This window comes from Dasypus novemcinctus, chromosome 1 (assembly GCF_030445035.2).
Source record: "Dasypus novemcinctus isolate mDasNov1 chromosome 1, mDasNov1.1.hap2, whole genome shotgun sequence".
Lineage (NCBI taxonomy): Eukaryota > Metazoa > Chordata > Mammalia > Cingulata > Dasypodidae > Dasypus > Dasypus novemcinctus.
Window position 1 is genome coordinate 150,844,617 of NC_080673.1, and position 18,298 is coordinate 150,862,914.

At 41.1% G+C, this 18,298-nt stretch overlaps 1 pseudogene; it reads left to right on the plus strand.

Moving 5' to 3' along the window:
• Positions 1-17,280: 17,280 nt before the first annotated feature.
• Positions 17,281-18,057, plus strand: LOC101433079 (RNA-binding protein 3 pseudogene; annotated as a pseudogene).
• Positions 18,058-18,298: the final 241 nt, after the last annotated feature.

An 18,298-nucleotide genomic window follows, 5' to 3' on the forward strand; every position in this document is an offset into this window, starting at 1 on the left:
AAACTGTATGCCAACAAACTAGACAAACTGGATGAAATGGACAAATTCCTGGAAATGCACAAACAACCTACAATGACTCTACGAGATATACAAGAACTCAACAAACCAATCACATTTAAAGAGATTGAATCAGTCATCAAAAATCTCCCAACAGGGAAGTGGATGTGGCTCAACAGATAGAGCATCCGCCTACCATATAGGAGGTCCAACAGTTCAATACCCTGGGCCTCCTGGATCATGTGGTAAGCTGGCCCATGCACAGTACTGCTGTGTGCAAGGAGTGCTGGCCCACACAGAGATGTCCCAGCATAAGGGTGCCCCCCATGTAAGGAGTGGCCCCTGTGCAAGGAGAGCCATGCTGCGTGAAACTGCAGCCTGCCCAGGAGTGGTGCCACACACAGAGAGCTGATGCAGCAAAATGATGCAACAAAAAAAGACATAGATCCCTGGCGCTGCCTAATGAGAATACAAGCGGACACAGAAGAACACACAGTGAATGGACACAGAGAGCAGACAATGGGGGAAAGGGACAAAAATAAACAAACAAACAAATAAATAAAGTTGAGCTGGACTGTTTTAAATAAAAAATCTCCCAACAAAACATAGGAGAGTGAAGAATTTTTTTATTTGTCTGTTTTTTTGTTTATTTTTTATTTTGTTTATTATTATTATTGAAACAATAACAATGTTATAGTAATGATTGACGTGAAGAATGCACAATTTAGTGATTATACCAAATACCATTCATTGTACACTTTGGATGAACTGTATGCTTTATTAATATACCAATAAAAATGATTTGTTAAAAAAATCTAACAAATAAAAGTTCAGGCTTCACAGGTAAATTGCAGCAAGCATTCCTGTTTTTTTTTAAAGATTTATTTTACTTATTTCTCTTCCTTCCCCACCCCCACCCCCCGATTGTCTGCTCTCTGTGTTTATTTGCTGTGTGTTCTTTTGTGTCCACATGCTTTCTCGGCAGCACTGGGAATCTGGGTCTCTTTTTGTTGTGTCATCTTGCTGTGTCAGCTCTCCGTGTGTGCGGCGCCACTCCTGGGCAGGCTGCACTTTCTTTTCGCATGGGGTGGCTCAATGTGGGGTGCACTCCTTGCATGTGGGGCTCCTCTTTGTGGGGGATACCCCTGTGTGGCATGGCACTCATTGCATGCGGCAGTGCTGCACCTAGGTCAGCTCACCACTGGGCTAGGAGGACCTGGGTTTGAACTCTGGACCTCCCATATGGTAGAAAGATGTTCTATCAGTTGAGCCACATCTATTTCCCTTCAAAAATAATTAACACCAGGGGTGGATATGGCTCAAGCCGTGGCATGCCCATCTCCCACATGGGAGGTCCCAGTACCTCCTAAGGAAAAAAACAAACAGACAACAAGCAGGCAACAAGCAAAAACTATGAGCAAAAAACAAGGAGCAAACAGAGGAAGGGAGCCATCTTGGGAGTGGTGCGCAGGAAGAATTAACACCAATCCTGTTTAAACTCTTTCAAAAAATTGAAAACGGAAAATTACCCAATACCTTTTATGACGCCAACATCACCCTAATACCAAAGCCAGATAAAGATATTACAAGAAAAGAAAATTACAGACCAATCTCTCTGATGAACATACTTGCAAAAAATTTCAACAAAATTCTTGCAAATAGAATTCAACTGCATATTAAAAGAATACACCACGGCTAAGTGTGATTTATTCCTGGATTACCAGGGTGGTTCACACAAGGAAATCAATTAAAGTAATATACCACATTAACAAATTGAAGGGAAAAAGCCACAGGATCATCTCCATGCAGAAAAAGCATTCAACAAAAATCCAGCATCCTTTCTTAATAATAACACTTTGAAGGATAGCAATAGAAGGAAATTTCTTCAGTATGTAACAGACATATCTAAGAAACCCAGAGCCAACATTGTACTCAATGGGGAAAGGTTGAAAGCTTTCCCTCTAAGATCAGGAACAAGAAAAGATTATCCACTGTCACTAATGTTATTCAACATTGTACTAGAAGTTTAGTTTGAGTAATTAGACAAGAAAAAAAAAAGGCATACAAATAGGAAAAGAGGAAGTAAAGTTCTTACTGTTCACAGAAGACATGGTCCTATATTTAGAAAATTCCAAACTGTCTATAACAAAGCTACTTGAACTAAAAAATGAGTTCAGTAAAGTGGCAGGATATAAGATAAACATGCAAAAATTAGTAATGTTTCTGTACACTAGTATCAAACAAAATGAGGAGGAAATTGGGGGGGTGGAATTCTATTTACAATAGCAACAAAAAGACTCAAATACACAGGAATATTTAACCAAAGATGTAAAGAACCTTATTCAGAAAACTACAAAACACCGCTAAAATAAATCAATGAAGACTTATACAAATGGAAAGACATTCCATGTTCATGGATTAGAAGACTAAATATCACGAAGATATCAGTCCTATCCAAACTGATTTATAGATTCAATGAAATACCAATACAAATTCTAACAGGCTAATTTACAGAAATAGAAAAGGCATTTACCAAATTAATCAGGAAAGGAAAGTGAATCCAAATAGCCAAAAAGCATCCTAAAATAAAGAGCAATATGGGAGGACTCTCACTGCCTGAACTTCAAACATATTGCAAAGCTACAGTGGTCAAAACAGTATGGTATTGTCATAAAAATAGACACATTGATCTGTGGAATAGAATTGAGAGTCTGGAAATAAACCCTCATCTCTACTGCCAAATGGTTTTTGACAAGCCTACCAAGTAGGAAGTATCGGGAAAAGGCAGTTTGTGTGTGTGTGTGTGTATGTGTAATACTACATATGTTTTTGTTTTATCTGAATAAACTACCTCTAGAAGAACATGAAGAATCTTCTAACACTGGTTACTTCCAGAGAAGAAAAATGAGTAGCTGGATTAAATGGGTGGGAGGAAAATTTTTCCCTGTATGCTTTTTGTGTCCTTTGAATTCTGAGCCATCTAACTAAATTACCAATTTAAAAGAACAAACTTTTTTAAATTAAAAAGAGAGTGAGAATTTAAAAACACATAAACATGACAATTACTTTATTTAATAACTTGACTTACTTATTCCTTTAATGAAATAGTTAAAAACAGGAATTAGGAGTTATACAGTACACCCTAACATCTCAGCATTTTAAAGCTCTCTTTACAGTAACTTTTGAATTAGAAAGGAAATCCAAGAAGGAATTTAAAACCAAACTGAAAAATGTACAGAAAATAAATATTATGAAAATTGTAAGTATTTGCATGGCTTCAAAGTGTCTCATCACAGATTACTTATAAGTTACAAGGGGAAAAACCTGGAGAAACTGGGCAATACTTTGGATGATCAAAATTAGTGTCACCAATAAGAGTCAAACAGATACTTAGTACCTTCAGAAGTGATACTGAGGACACAAAGTCACTTATGAAGTATTCTAGCTAGAAAGTTATAACTAGAACCTAATCACTCGGAACCCAAAGTGAAGAGTATTCTACATAATAAGAGGCCTGTGTTCTTTAAAAAATGTCAACGTTATGAAAGTGAAGGAAACCCTGCAGAGATTCCTCTGGGTTCTTGCCTGGAGCAGATGAATTGAAATCCACCCTGGGATGGTCATGCAAGAAGGCAGGTTTATTAGCGTAGTTGAAAGGACAGGAGAAGGGTAGGGGTGGGGGTGGGAGCACAAATCTGCCTTCCAGAGCCACTAGGAATGGGTTTTTATGGGTTCAGGCAAAGGAGAGGAGAGTCGTTATCATCACAAGTCCAAGTATACACAAGGGTGAGCCTAGTTCTGAAATAACCATAAACAAAGGTAAATTCAGGTTAGAATAACCATCACAATAGTAAGTACACACAAGGGAGCTAAGTCTAGAGTAGCCATAAACAGGGTGAGACCTGTTTAGAATGACTATCATAATAGCAGGTCTCTGCTAAATTCATCCAGTTTAAGCAATTTCAGATATTAACCTGTTGGTGTTTTATAATATAAGATCATCTATATAATGATTTTGTAATCATAATTATTTGTTAATTAACTTTCAATTACAGTTTCAGGCTTCATTTTCACTTCAAAACAAACTGGGGCAGGCGGCGGACTTGGCCCAGTGGTAGGACGTCCGTCTAGCACATGGGAGGTCCGCGGTTCAAACCCCGGGCCTCCTTGACCCATGTGGAGCTGGCCCATGCGCAGTGCTGATGCGCGCAAGGAGTGCTGTGCCACGCAGGAGTGTCCCCCGTGTAGGGGAGCCCCACGTACAAGGAGTGCACTCTGTAAGGAGAGCCGCCCAGCGCGAAAGAAAGTGCAGCCTGCCCAGGAACGGTGCTGCACACATGGAGAGCTGACACAACAAGATGATGCAACAAAAAGAAACACAGATTCCCATGCCGCTGACAACAGAAGCGGACAAAGAAGATGCAGCAAATAGACACAGAGAACAGACAACTGGGGTGGTGGGGGGGAAGGGAAGAGAAATAAATAAATATAAATAAATAAATAAATCTTTAAAAAAAAAACTGGGCACTTGTTTATCAACTAAGCAACTAAAACGATTTTCACATTAGGTTGTGGAAGAAGGACTGCTTCAATCAAGACCCTGGTGTCTGCAGAAACCTAAGTGGGACTGGAAGAAAAGGCTTAAGACTGTGCCACATAAAAGGAGACTAAAGAGACTTGACAACTAAACTCTATACATGATCCTGGCCTGAGTCTTTTACTAATGGGAAAAATAATTCTATAAATGTTATTTTCGGGACAATTTACAAAATTGGAATATGGACTATAGATTAAAGTATTGCATCAATGGTTATGTATGAGGCTATAGTTATTCTTAGGAAGTATACTCAGCTGTAGTAAGAGGTAAATGTGCGAGATGGATGCAACTTACTCTCAAATGGTTCAGAATAAATGCTATACATATAATTATGCTGTAGATAGTGATATGAATTATAAAGCAAATATGACAAAATGTTAAAAATGCAGGGGAGCAGTTGTAGCTCAGTGACTGAACTTCCTGTGTATGAGGTCCAGGGTTCAATCCCTGGTACCACCTAAAAAAAGGATGGATTTGAGTAAGTGGTGTAAAGGGCATCCATAAGTTCTCTGTATTATTCTTGCAACTTTTCCATAAATTTGTATTAAAAATAAAAGTTTAAGAAATCTCTAGAATCAGTTAGGGTCCCCCAAAATAGAAATAACAGTAAGTATTTCAACAGAGAATTTAATTTGGAAATTAAATTGGTATTAAATTAAATAACATGGGGGAAGCGGACTTGGCCCAATGGATAGGGCGTCTTCCTACCACATGGGAGGTCCAAGATTCAAACCCCGGGCCTCCTTGACCCGTGTGGAGCTGGCCCACGTGCAGTGCTGATGCGCGCAAGGAGTGCTGTGCCACGCAGGAGTGTCCCCCGTGTAGGGGAGCCCCACGCACAAGGAGTGCGCCCCGTAAGGAGAGCTGCCCAGCACGAAAGAAAGTGCAGCCTGCCCAAGAATGGTGCTGCACACACGGAGAGCTGACACAGCAAGATGACACAACAAAAAGAAACACAGATTCCCAGTGCCGCCGATAAGGATAGAAGCGGTCACAGAAGAACACACAGCAAATGGACACAGAGAGCAGACAGCTGGGGGGCGGACAGGGAAGGAGAGGGAAATAAATACAAAATAAATCTTTAAAAATAAATAAATAACATGGGAGTGGGGAGGTGAGGAGTGGGGTATATGGGAACCTCTTATATTTTTTAATGTAACGTTTTGTGTGATCTGTTAACTTTAAAAAAAGATAATTAAAAAAATTTTAAAATTAAATAACATCTAGTAAATTAAATATAAATAATTAAATAGCATTTAAAATACATATATTATCATAATTTAAAATTAAATTAAATTTATAAATTAAATTAGTTATACACAGAATAAAGGGCTGAAAAAAGGAAAGGGACATTGAGACAACTTTGAGTTAAGGCCTCCGGTTAGGCCTTTTTCCCTCTGAGGGGGTACACCGGGCTTAGTGTTCCCAGAGTATGGAAAAGAAGCTGGAGACTGAAACCAGCTGCCGCCGCCAGGGGAAAGAGGTATCGCTGAGCAAAGCCGACAGGAACAACCCAAAACAGGAAGCAGCAAGTCCCTGCTCCCTCCTCCCGCCTTCCGAGCTCCCTCTAGTGTCCGCTATTGGCAGAACTTAATGGATTCCCGCCCACCAGGAAGGAATGTAGGTGGTACTTTCAGCCTCACAGTCGCAAAGCAGAGCATGGGGTTTCAAAACCACTGACATACAGGACTCAAGGTACTTGGAAAGTGATTCTTTCTGGGTTCAGAGAGATACTAGTTTAATAACAGTCTCTACGTATTAGAATCTCTGAGATACATGTGAATGAAACCCAATTCTGAGGAAAAGTCCCAGTTTTGAAAACAAATCCTGACCGGCAAGTACTGTAGGCAGCTTCTGGCACGGCTCTCAGTGATTCCTGACTCCTGATAGTCACACACTTAGGTAATTTCTCTTCCCCTGAATGTGGATTGAATCTAGTGACTCACTTCTGAGAATAGAATATGGAAGTGAAAGGTGATGGATGGCAACTTCTGTCACTAATTTACAAAGGACTGTGAAGCAGACTAGTAAAACAGGGAATAGACAAATCTGGAACCCCCGGGATTCTGCTACCTAGAACAAAGACTTCTTCCTGGGAACAAGGAAAAGCCCCAGATGTTTGTTCTCTAGAAACTTTATCATTGGTTCCTCACTAAGGAATTCACAGGTGGGGTAATCAGTCCAAACAGCAAACAGCTGGAGCCCCCTCCCCTTCCATTAGCAAGGGGGTGGAATAATCAGCAATTTAAAAGCAAACCGTGAGGCTGGCGCTCTTGCCCTACTCTTTCGCCTGCAGCCCTGTCCTGTCCCCTGTGTACCGCTGTCGTGGTTTTTCTTCTGCCCTGTGGCCATGCAGGTAAACCTGGGGACTTATAATTTATAACGGGGAATTGTAGTCTGTACAATAGCCCTCTTCATCCCTTTTCATCCCCTTCCTCACTAGCTGGGACCCTTTCTCTGTTATTTTCTGTTGTTTTCTCCCATTTCTCTTCCCTCCCTGCCTGAATAAACAACTGGCCTAACTGACCCGACATGCTCTTGAAATTCATTTCTCTAGCATAGTCAAACCTGATTAAATCTGGCAACAACCGTGCTTTCCATCTTGTTGATATTTTTTGTCCTTGGCTCTTCTCTTGCACCTGATCTGAGGGTCACTAGGCAAGAACTGAGGGCAGCCTCTGATCAACAGCCAAGGAAAAATTAAATCCTACCAACAACGGAAGCAGCAAATTCTGTCCCCTCGAACCTTGAGATGAATGTATCCCCCCAACACCTTGATGCAGCCTTACCAGAGACTCAGAATCAGAGGACCCAGCCAAGCCTGGATTCCTGACCCATGGAAAGTGTGAGATAATAAATGTATTTTGTTTGAAGCTAAGTTTTAGGATAATTTGTTATGCAGCGATAGATACATAAGATAAGAAAAAGAAACATACATAAATTAGAGATTGAGAGGTGACTGCTAAGAGGTATGGGGTTTTTCCTTTTCGAGTAATGAAAATGTTATTTTAAAATTGATTGTGATGATGAATGCACAACTGATTATACTAAAAGCCATTGATTGTACACTTTGGATGGATCTTATTGTATGTGAATATATTAATCTCAATAAAACTGACTAAAAACATCAATTTTTTAAAAAGCTAAAAGAAAAACAATATAAACCCAAGGAAAGTAGGAGGAAAAATAAACAATAATGATAAAAAGAAAAAAAAATTAATGAATTAGAGAAGTGAAAAATGGTAGAACTAAAAAATAAATCTAAGAACTGATTTGAAAAGTTATATACCACTTACTAATCTAAGGAATAAAAAGGAAGAAAGTGAAACAGGCTAGTAAGATAGGGAATCAATAGATCTGGAACCTGGCAAAGAGTCCACGGGGATATCCATATCCTCAAGGTGACTGCTGGAAGACCCTCGTGAGATTCTGTCCTCCCGAATACGATTTCCCCTGGAAGCCAGAAGAAGCCCAAGATATTCTCCAGGGGCATTATCATCCTGGGGGATTGACTGGTGGGGTAACCAGTCAAAAATAGCAAACAGCTGGGATTTCTCCTGTTTCATTAGCAAAAGGGCGGAATAACTAATGGTTTAAAAGCCAGTGCAAAGGCTTTTGCTCTCTCTCGCCTTTGCCCTCTCCCGGTGCCTGTTCATGTCTTATTTGGGCTTCTTCATCCTCGCTTGGATCAATAAGCAAGTAAACCAAGGGATTTATAATCAATAACGGGGAATTGTAATCATTTTATCACACTTCAGCCCCTTCCTCTCTACTGGGATCCATGATCTGTTATTTTCTCCCATTTCTCTTCTTCCATACCTTAATAAATTACTGGCCTAACTAACCCAACGTGCTCTTGAAATTCATTTCTGCAGCGTAGTCAAGAACCTAGACAAAATCTGGTTATGAAAGGGTGAGTGCTCAAAACAAAAAATGGGAATGGCAAAATAACCACATATATAGAATAAATTTCAAAGTTCTCTGTGCATGATTAAAGTTTTTAAAATAAAACATTTATTTCACACCTGACTTCTTTTTTCTTATGGGGAGTCTCAACTGATAAGGTTGTCCTCTGTGGCTTTACCCTATTTATATTTCAGGGTGAAACTGGGCAAAAGTCTTTTTCAGCAGACTTTTTCAACTTGCTTGTCACAACCAATTAATGGTTCACGACATCCAGTAGATTTTGACCAGCACTTAAATTTAACATAAAATAAAATAAAAAATATTCTGGTGCATATATAATAAGAGTATGTATTGTTTTTATAAAACTTGCCCTTTAGTTATGTAGTGTGAGTGTGTGCATGCGCACATTATTTGCTGTGTAAAATGGCTTTCTTATTTTGTGGAGGTCCAAAAGTTTTGGACCTAGTTGAAAACCACTAGGGCACAACTCTTCTTTTGTTCCCACAGGTGGCTCTCCCAAGAATCTTTAATTCTGAGCCCTAACACAGAAACAAGAAGATAGCAGTTTACTCCAGTAAAACATACACCATGACCTTATAGGTTTCAAATTTTGACTCTTTTACTAGAGGCTAATTTAATTTCCTTTATCTACTGCACAATATCATTGGTGATTTCTGTCTGTTCCAATGATCTCATATTTCATGCGACTGTTAGCTAGACTTTTCAGTTTTATCTATTTTGATGTTATGAGTGCATGGCTTTCATACTGAGGATTTGTAAATTTCTTGCTACCTGGTGGATTCCTGAACTTCCACTATACTATTTTTCCAATAATTATATATATTTTATGCCATGTGAAATCTATATGCATAACATGGAAAAACAAAAAAACACTGAAGAGCAACTCGTTTCACCAGTTCTTTTGAGTTGCTCTAGTTATCTTAATTCCTAAATATTGCATTAGGGGAATGTGGATTTGGCTCAACTGATAGAGCATCCGCCTACCACATAGAAGGGCTAGGGTTCAAACCCAGGGCCTCCTAACCCATGTGGTGAGCTGGCCCATGTGCAGTGCTGATAGGCGCAAGGAGTGCCATGCCACACTGGGGAGTCCCTCACATAGGGGAGCCCCACACACAAGGAGTGCACCCCTCAAGGAGAGCTGCCCTGTGTGAAAAAAGTGCAGCCTGACCAGGAGTGGCGCAGCACACATGGAGAGCTGACACAGCAAGATGACATAACAAAAAAAGACACAGACGAACATATAGTGAATGGACACAGAGAGCAAACAACGAGGCAGGGAAGGGGAGAGAAATAAATAACTAAATCTTTAAATATATATATATATATATATATACGCATATATATATATGTATATATATATATTTTTTTCCCTTAGGTTTGTGAGTCTAGATAAGGAGCTTTGTAGTGGTGGAAAGGCAGCCTATACATATTGCATTGGGAAGATTGCCTGATAGTAGATGTAAACGTTTCTGACAAAAAATTTTCCAAATCCTAACAGCAGTTTCTCATGGTCTCATTGCTGTAGATGATTGAAACAATCATATTTTAAAAACTCTCAGGTTCTCAAATGAGCAATGTAATAAATCTGTTTATGAGACTAATATTTCCACACTTCATGAGTTTCATCCTTTTATTCATGACAGTACCTGAAGTGCGTTGTAGATTGGGTTGATCTATTTTCTTCTCTCCCTCCTCCCTACCCCACTTCAACGTATTCATTAAGGTTAGAGAAAGAAAAAGCTGTAAAACAAGAGCTTGACAAATGATTGAATGCTATGTCTTCCTAAGTATCAGGAATTTAAATCACAATTCTCTGATATAGTGACCTCCTTTGAATCAGAAAGACTAATAGTTTTAAAAGTGATTATTATTTTTCAAAATCACTTTTTTCAAGGGAAATATCTTAAGGTATTTACAAGCTCTACCTTGTAAAAGACTCCTTGATTGGGAGAAAACTAGGAAGTGTTGTTTTAAAATATTTCCATGACATTTTCTTCCTCAGGTTCTTTTTCATATTTCATCTTCATATTAGTCTTTGTAAAGTCTTATTAAAATTACTTGGGGAGAATTCTGCATTCTCTATCAAAAGTTAAAATGTGTGTGTTTAACCGGAATGCTAGTCACTTAGCTTTGAGAGGTGACCTTTCGCCTTGAGTACAGACAAAGCTAATCATGCTTTCCATTTTCCCAGGTATTCGGTTTTCCTTTTCCGGCCATTTCTTTCTGGCACAGGATAAAAATGGACATTCTTAGATTGGAACATCCATGGGCTATTAAGTTCACATGATGATACTGACAAATTACTACACCCTGGCAGGAAACCATTTCATCGTTAATTAACTTACATCTGATGCAGACTTCTCAGAGCTTACTGGTATGAAAAAAAGCAACAATAATAATCAAGCAAAAACCAAATAGTATCTGATCAATATTATTTTTCCATTTAGTTAGGCTCATGAGGAACTTCAGAAATAAATGGTAAACAGTAGTAGATGATAGAATATCACTATCAGTGCAATAAGTTTTCTGACCTGAAAATTTCAGAAAATTATGTTAGGATGTTTTTTCAGTTTTTTGTATCATTTTGTTGACTTAAAGAATGAGTGTTTATGCATTATTAATTGATTAGTTATCCAATTTTTTATGGATAATTAGGGGGGAAGTGGATTATTCATCATAATCCATCAGATGCATTATTCATCATAAACCAGTCAGGTAGAAGCAAGCGAAAAACTGTGTTTCTTTCACACCCACTATTGGAGGTGTCCAGGAAGCTAAGGTCAGGTCTTGCAATCATTCCTTTGAGAGTAAAAACAAAAATAACAAAACTGCATATTGTAAATTTGAGATGGAATAACCCAAAAGGTTAAGCATCCTACCTGTATTGGACACCTATTGGAATCTCTCTTTTCTGAGAATGCTTTCTCTGAACACCAATCCAGCCCTAAGCGTATTTTTTTGGTAAAGATTCATTTTTTATTTATTTTTCTCCCCTTCTCCGCCCCCCACCCCAGCTGTCTGCTTTCTGTGTCCATTCACTGCGTGTTCTTCTGCGTCCGCTTGTGTTCTTGTCAGCGGGACCTTGAATCTCTGTCTTGTTTTGTTGTATCATCTTGCTGTGTCAGCTCTCAGTGTGTGAGGCACCATTCCTGGGCAGGCTGCATTTTTTTCACACTGGGCGGCTCTCCTTACGGGGTGCACTCCTTGCGTGTGGGGCTCCCCTATGTGGGGACACTCCCGCGTGGCACAGCACTCTTGCATGCATTAGCACTGTGCATTGGCCAGCTCACCCCACTGGTCAGGAGGCCCTGGGTTTGAACCCTGGACCTCCCATGTAGTAGGTGGATGCCCTATCCATTGCGCCAAATCTGCTCCCCTGCTAAGAGTAATTGATTGAACCAGTGTGGACACCTGACAGAAGCTGGGAAATTGTGAAGTGTTCATTTGCGTCCCCCACCTCCTGGTATTCATGCCCTTGTGCAGTCTCCTCCCCTTGAATGTCAGCTGGACTGAGTGACTTGCTTCTAGGAAGTAGGATACAGCAGATGAAAAGGATGCCACTTGTGAGATTAGATTTAAGATGTGATTTCTTTCTTTTTTTTTTTTTTTTTTTTTTGATTTCTTTCTTAATGGATATTTCCCACTCTCTCTGTGAAGTCTTGTTCTAGGGGAAGCCACCTGCCTTGTTGTAAGAAGCCCTATGGAGAAGCCAACATGACAGGGAACTAATGACTCTGGCTAACAGCCATTGAGAACCTGAGGCCTGCAGTAATTGTGCAAGTGAGCCTTGAAAGTGGATACTCCTCCAGCTGTGCCTTAAGTTGACTACCCCTGGATGACACCATAACTGCAGCCTTATGAGAACGAAAATTGCAGCCTTTGCTGAGTCAAAGAATATTGTAAAACTGAGCCCAAATTCTTTACCCACAGAAATATTAAGATCATGTTTGTTTTAAGTTGTTAAGTTTTGGGGTAATTTAATACACAGCAAAGAAAGCTAATGTAGATAGTATTTACCCATTGTTTGAGTTTTGGTTGGAGGCATGGCTTAGTCTCCGCTATGGGTATTGAAAGGTGTCAGATCTGATCTGTTCTCAATTCTTGACAAATAGAGTGTGGGCAAGTGACCTAGGTTCAGCCTACCGAGCACTGGACATGGACTCTAGAGGGAGTGACCCAATGACGGAGGGATGGTTGAGAAACGATTCACTGCAGTGGCCGCCCTGAGAGTCCCACAGGTGGTGTCATGGCTTCCCAACCAGACTAATCTGTACTATAGTAAATTTTGGTCTCTACTCTTCAATTTTTCTATTCATAAAATGGGGATAACAATAGTACCTATGGGAGTGGATGTGACTCAAGCAGCTGAGCACCTTCTTCTCACATGGGAGGTCCTGGGTTTGGTTCCCAGTGCCTCCTAAAACAAATAAACAAGAAAACCAACTCGGGAGCTGATGTGGCTCAGTGATTGAGAGCTGGCTTCCCACATCTGAGGTCTGGGGTTCAATCCCTGGCCCCAAGTACCTAAAAAAATTAATAATAGTAACAGTACTTATAACATAGGGTTGTTGTGAGGAGTAAATGGGTTCAAACATGGAAAGCACTTAGATCAGCACCTGACATTCAGTAAGTGCTCTTTTTAGTGTTGACTTTTATGATTAATATATATGAGAACCTAAGACCCAGAGAAGTAAAGTGACCTGCCTGAATTTCAACTCCTAAGAAATCTGGGAAAGGAGTGTAAAAAAGGGGGCTCCTTTCCCCTTTTGCTCCTAGGGAATTTGTAGAAAGATGATCTAAAATTAGGGGATGTTGATACTGAAGAGAATATATCACTGGGAGCATTTTCAGTAGCTCTGTGACATGGAGTCTTGTTTTACCACCCCAAGTTACTTGGCTTCACCTACAAGGCAGGAACTTCAGCCAAAGGGGTGCTAATGCAAAATACCAGAAATCCATTGGATTTTATAAAAGGTATTTATTTGGGGTAGTTGCTTACAGATACCAGGCCATAAAGCATAGGTTACTTCCCTCACCAAAGTCTATTTCCATGTGTTGGAGCAAGATGGCTGCTGACACCTGCCAGGGTTCAGGCTTCCTGGGTTCCTCTCTTCCCAGGTCTTGCTTCTCTTTTCTCTGTGTGTTTACTTCCTGGGGCTCCAGCTTAAGGCTTCAGCATCAAACTCCAACATTAAAAACCTTCTAACTCTATCCTTTGCCATGTCTTTTATCTGTGAGTCCCTACCCACCAAGGGCAGGGACTTGACTCCCTACTGGCACAGTCCAATGTAATCTAATATGCCCAGATGAAAGAACCAGTTTACAAATATAATCCAGTACTTCTTTTTGGAATTCATCAGTAATATAAAACTGCTATACCCAGTGTCATTTGCTTCTTTTGGGTTGAGCTGCTCACACATCCTTAAACTGGGAAGTGGGATCAAAGCATCCCCATATTTTCCCTGTGGGCTCTCCTGAATGATTGATAACACATCCTGAAGGCTCACTGCAACTGGCACTGGTTTACCTATATGCTTTGCTTTAACTCATCCTAGCAACCCTATTGGACAGTTACTATTAACTGTATTTTATAGATGAGGAAATTGAGGTACAGAAAGGTTAAGTTACTTACCCAAGGTCACATTGTTAATTAGTAGAACTTTGAGTCTCTTCTAGCCACTAGGATCCGCTGCCTCTCAGGTGAAGAGATTCAGGTCCATGGACCTCAAAATGGGCGCACTCAGGTACCATGTGGTCCCCTCATGTGCCAGTCACTGGTAGGCTGAAAAATGGTCCCCCAAAATATCCATGTCCTAATCCCCAGGATTTGTGAAGAGTTATTTATATAGGAAAAGGGACTTTGTGATTAAATTGAGGACCTTGAGATGGAGATATTATTCTGAATTATTTGGGTGGGCCTTAAATGTAATAATGAGTATCCTTATGAAAGGGAGGCAAAGGACCATCTGACTGCAGAAGAGTAAAGTAGGAAATGGGATGAAGGAAGCAAGAGATTGGAGTGATGCAAGGAACTGGGCACAAGCTAAGGAATGCAGGTGGCCTCCAGAGGCTGGAAAAGGCAAGAGCACAGATTCTCCCCTAGAGCCACCAAAAGTGACGCCTTGCGAGTGAGCTTGAAAGTGATTCTGTACTTCTGACCTCCGGAGCTGTCGGAGAATGTAGATGGGTATTGTTTTAAGTCACTAAATTTGTGATGAAAGCTATAGGAAACTAATACAGTCACCAATTAAGAGTGTTTTATTTCAGAGGTTATGGCATTAGGGCAGGGTTGGCGGACAATTCTGCCTCCTTGACCCCTCCCCGCAAAGTCTCCAATTCCTATGGATTCTGCCTTCTAAATGTTGAAGGAGAGGGTTCTTGTTTGTTCGCAGGAAAGAATTAAGGACCGAACTAGGCAACAAAATGATTTATTGAGCAGTGTTAAAGGAAGGAAATTAGAATGGGTGCAAGTGGGTGGGGCTGAGAAGCATACAGGTGCCCTCCAAAGGAAAGCTACCTCAAGAGGTGGTTAGTTGACTTCTTGTAAGTCCTTGGGCAGGGGCAGGTTACTACATAAGTTGTTTAGGCTTCTCTTTCTCGCAGGCAGGTGTGAACCTGTTGTCAGTTTCTGATCTTTCCGCAAGTAGGGATCTCTAGATAAGTGACTCCTGCCCCAGATCTCTAGAGAAGTGACTCCCTGCCCTAGGTTTCTAAATACATGATCTCCGCATGCCCCAGGTTCCCTAGTCTCCTACCTCATAAACACCTGTCAAATCCATATGCCAATTTCTCTCATCCTGCATTTGCATGCCTATTGAGTGTCTCTTAGGATCAAGGCTCTACTGGAGGTCCTGGGGCTGCAGCAGTGAACAAGACGAAAATGCCCTTGTTGCTCCCATCCAACGAAGGAGAAAGATCGTACACACACAAATGAAGAAATCAGTGCCCCAAAAACAGTCATTTGTTTTCCTTTGACTCCAGCTACCTCTCATTACTTCAGCAGCTTTCTAGCTGCTTCTTCAGGTAAGAAATCCTCATTCTGCTCCTATGTGCGTCAGACTCTGTATGAGGCACAACTACTTTTTTAAAAAATTTCAGCTTTTATTGAATGACAACTTTATTTTTGAACACTACAAACTAGTTCTCTCTTCCCGAAAAGGGCAGATCTTACACTCGGACCAATCGGCATCATCCTTTTGCATCCCCCACCCCAAACAATGCATTCACCGAACTGCAGTGTGGTTTTCCTAAATAGTAAATCTGCCCTAGGGATCGAGGTCAAACTCCATAATGGAGCTCATAAGATCCTTCATGTTCTGGTCCCTGCTCTCCATTTGAACCTCATCTCACCTTACCCTTACCCGGCCTGACCTCCCACTCTTGTCCAGTTCACTTACTTGGTGGTCCCTGACAACTCTAGGGACTCTCTCGGGACCTTTGCCTGCTCCCTGCCCAGCATGTCCTCTCCTGTTCCTCTTCCACAAAGACTTGGTAGGACCATCAAGTCCAGGTTGGTTTTCCATTGTAATTGGGGAACATCTCAAACATAGCCCCTGCCATAGACGAATATGCTTGCTTCTAGTTTTTCCTCACTGCACTGTGAGCACCGTGGGAAAAGGACACTTCATTTTCTTCATCTTGGAATTCTTGCTGCCTTACAAAACCTCCAGGCATGCAGTAAGCATACATAAATATATTTTTTTAACGAAGGAGTGTAAATGACGGTGATGTTTACAAATCTAACCAAAGGAGTAAGAGAAAGGAGTCACTCATTGCGGCTGGATGTGCCTTTTTGGAGAAGGTGTAATTTCAGGCATGTTTCATGGAAAGGGCAATGTTTGGCTGGCAAGCTACAGCCAAGTCTTAGAGGGGGAGGTGAGCCTAGGAGGCTGGGAGAAGTCTAAGGATGGGAAGTCCATCCAAGTTAGGGCAGAGCCACAGATGTGGAGACCCAAGAAAGCAGAAAGGCTTTTGAAACCACCTTGGTGAGGCACTTGGCCCTTAATCATAAACATGTCAGAAAGCAGTTGAAGATGAGGAGGTGGTTGGGTTTTTTGGATGGACTGGAAGAACAAGACCATGAGACCAAAAATATAGATGGTCACTCTCCATAGAAAGTTACAAGGTTAGTTCCAAATGGAATGCACCATTTCTGCTTTGGAAAAGCTCATTTCAGCAGGAAAGAACTGGAATGGTTCTTCCTTTTCAATCAAACCCCTTTCGATTGACCACATTGCCCCAGGGAGACTAGAAGGGAAGGAGAAGGGAAAGGCCAAGGCCAGGGAGCAGAGACCTTGGCCCAGGGTGAGACGGGTACCAAGTCCCCAGGAAGCCAGTTGCCTGTGGCTTCCAGTCCTGATTCTCCAATTCTGTGATCCCTGAAGGTAATTTTAAAGCTGGAAGCGGGGAAGGGAGGATGGGCACCTGCATTGTTTGTCTAAAGCTCCTTTACTCCCCTGGGGTGATTCTTTGATTGCTGTGCTGCTTATATTTGCACATACCTGATAAACAAAAAAATGGACAATAGTTACACAAGTGCTGGAGTGAGTTATTTTCAGTACTGGAAGTGGAGAAGAATTGATCTTCAACTCCCCTGGGAATCTCTAGAGCAACTTAATTGTGGACCCAGTTTATTCAGAAGAATGAATGGGGTGGGGTGTGAATACTGTATTCTCTCTCTCTCTATTTTAACAAATCAATTTTATTGAAACATATTAATAAAGCATAAAATCCATCCAACGGCCCATTCTCTCTGTCCCTCCGCGTTAGCTGTTAATCAGTCTGCTTTATTTTCTGATTTCCAGGACTCGAATTCCTTGCCATGTCGTCTGAAGAAGGGAAACTCTTTGTGGGAGGGCTCAGTTTCAACACCGATGAGCAGGCATTGAAAGACCACTTCAGCAGCTTCGGGCCTATCTCGGAAGTGGTCGTCGTCAAGGACCGGGAGACTCAGCGGTCTAGGGGTTTTGGCCTCATCACCTTCACCAACCCAGAGCATGCCTCAGATGCCATGCAGGCCATGAATGGAGAGTCCCTGGATGGCCGCCAGATCCGTGTGGACCATGCGGGCGAGTCAGCCAGGGGAACCAGAGGGGGTGCCTTTGGGGGTCATGGGCGTGGTCGCAGCTACTCTAGAGGTGGTGGGGACCAAGGATATGGGAGCAGCCGGTATGACAGTCGGCCTGGAGGATATGGATATGGATATGGCAGGTCCAGAGACTATGGTGACAGAAACCAGGGTGGTTATGACCGCTACTCTGGAGGAAATTACAGAGACAATTATGACAACTGAGATGAGGCATGCACACATAATATACACAAGGAATAAAAATTCTTCTGATCCAGCATCGTCCTTCCAAATGGCTGTATTTATAAAGATATTTGGAGCTGCACTGAAACGTCTTTGTTTTAGTACATCAACTTCTATTTTTGAATTGAGCTCCCAGGGTAGCCTGTCAAAGACCTTTTAAAAAGCTCCATGTGTTTCAAAAGTTTTCCCTTCCATTTAAAGACAAATTCTGGGACATTGTAAAGTCTGGGTATTTTTCTTTTGCTAGTTTTTTATTTTGGGCTCTCAGGATTATTGGTTCTGGCAAAAAAGTTTGGTCAGGAAGATATTTTTTTAAATTAACGTGCATCTAGGGACATTTTAAAAATTTGTACACAATGTTTTCTTAACACAGTTAGGAAGCAGTTTCTGAACGTACCTACAAGAAATCTCCATCAAGAACATGATTGCTAAAAGATGTTTTTTACTCTGTGTTCTAAGACTAC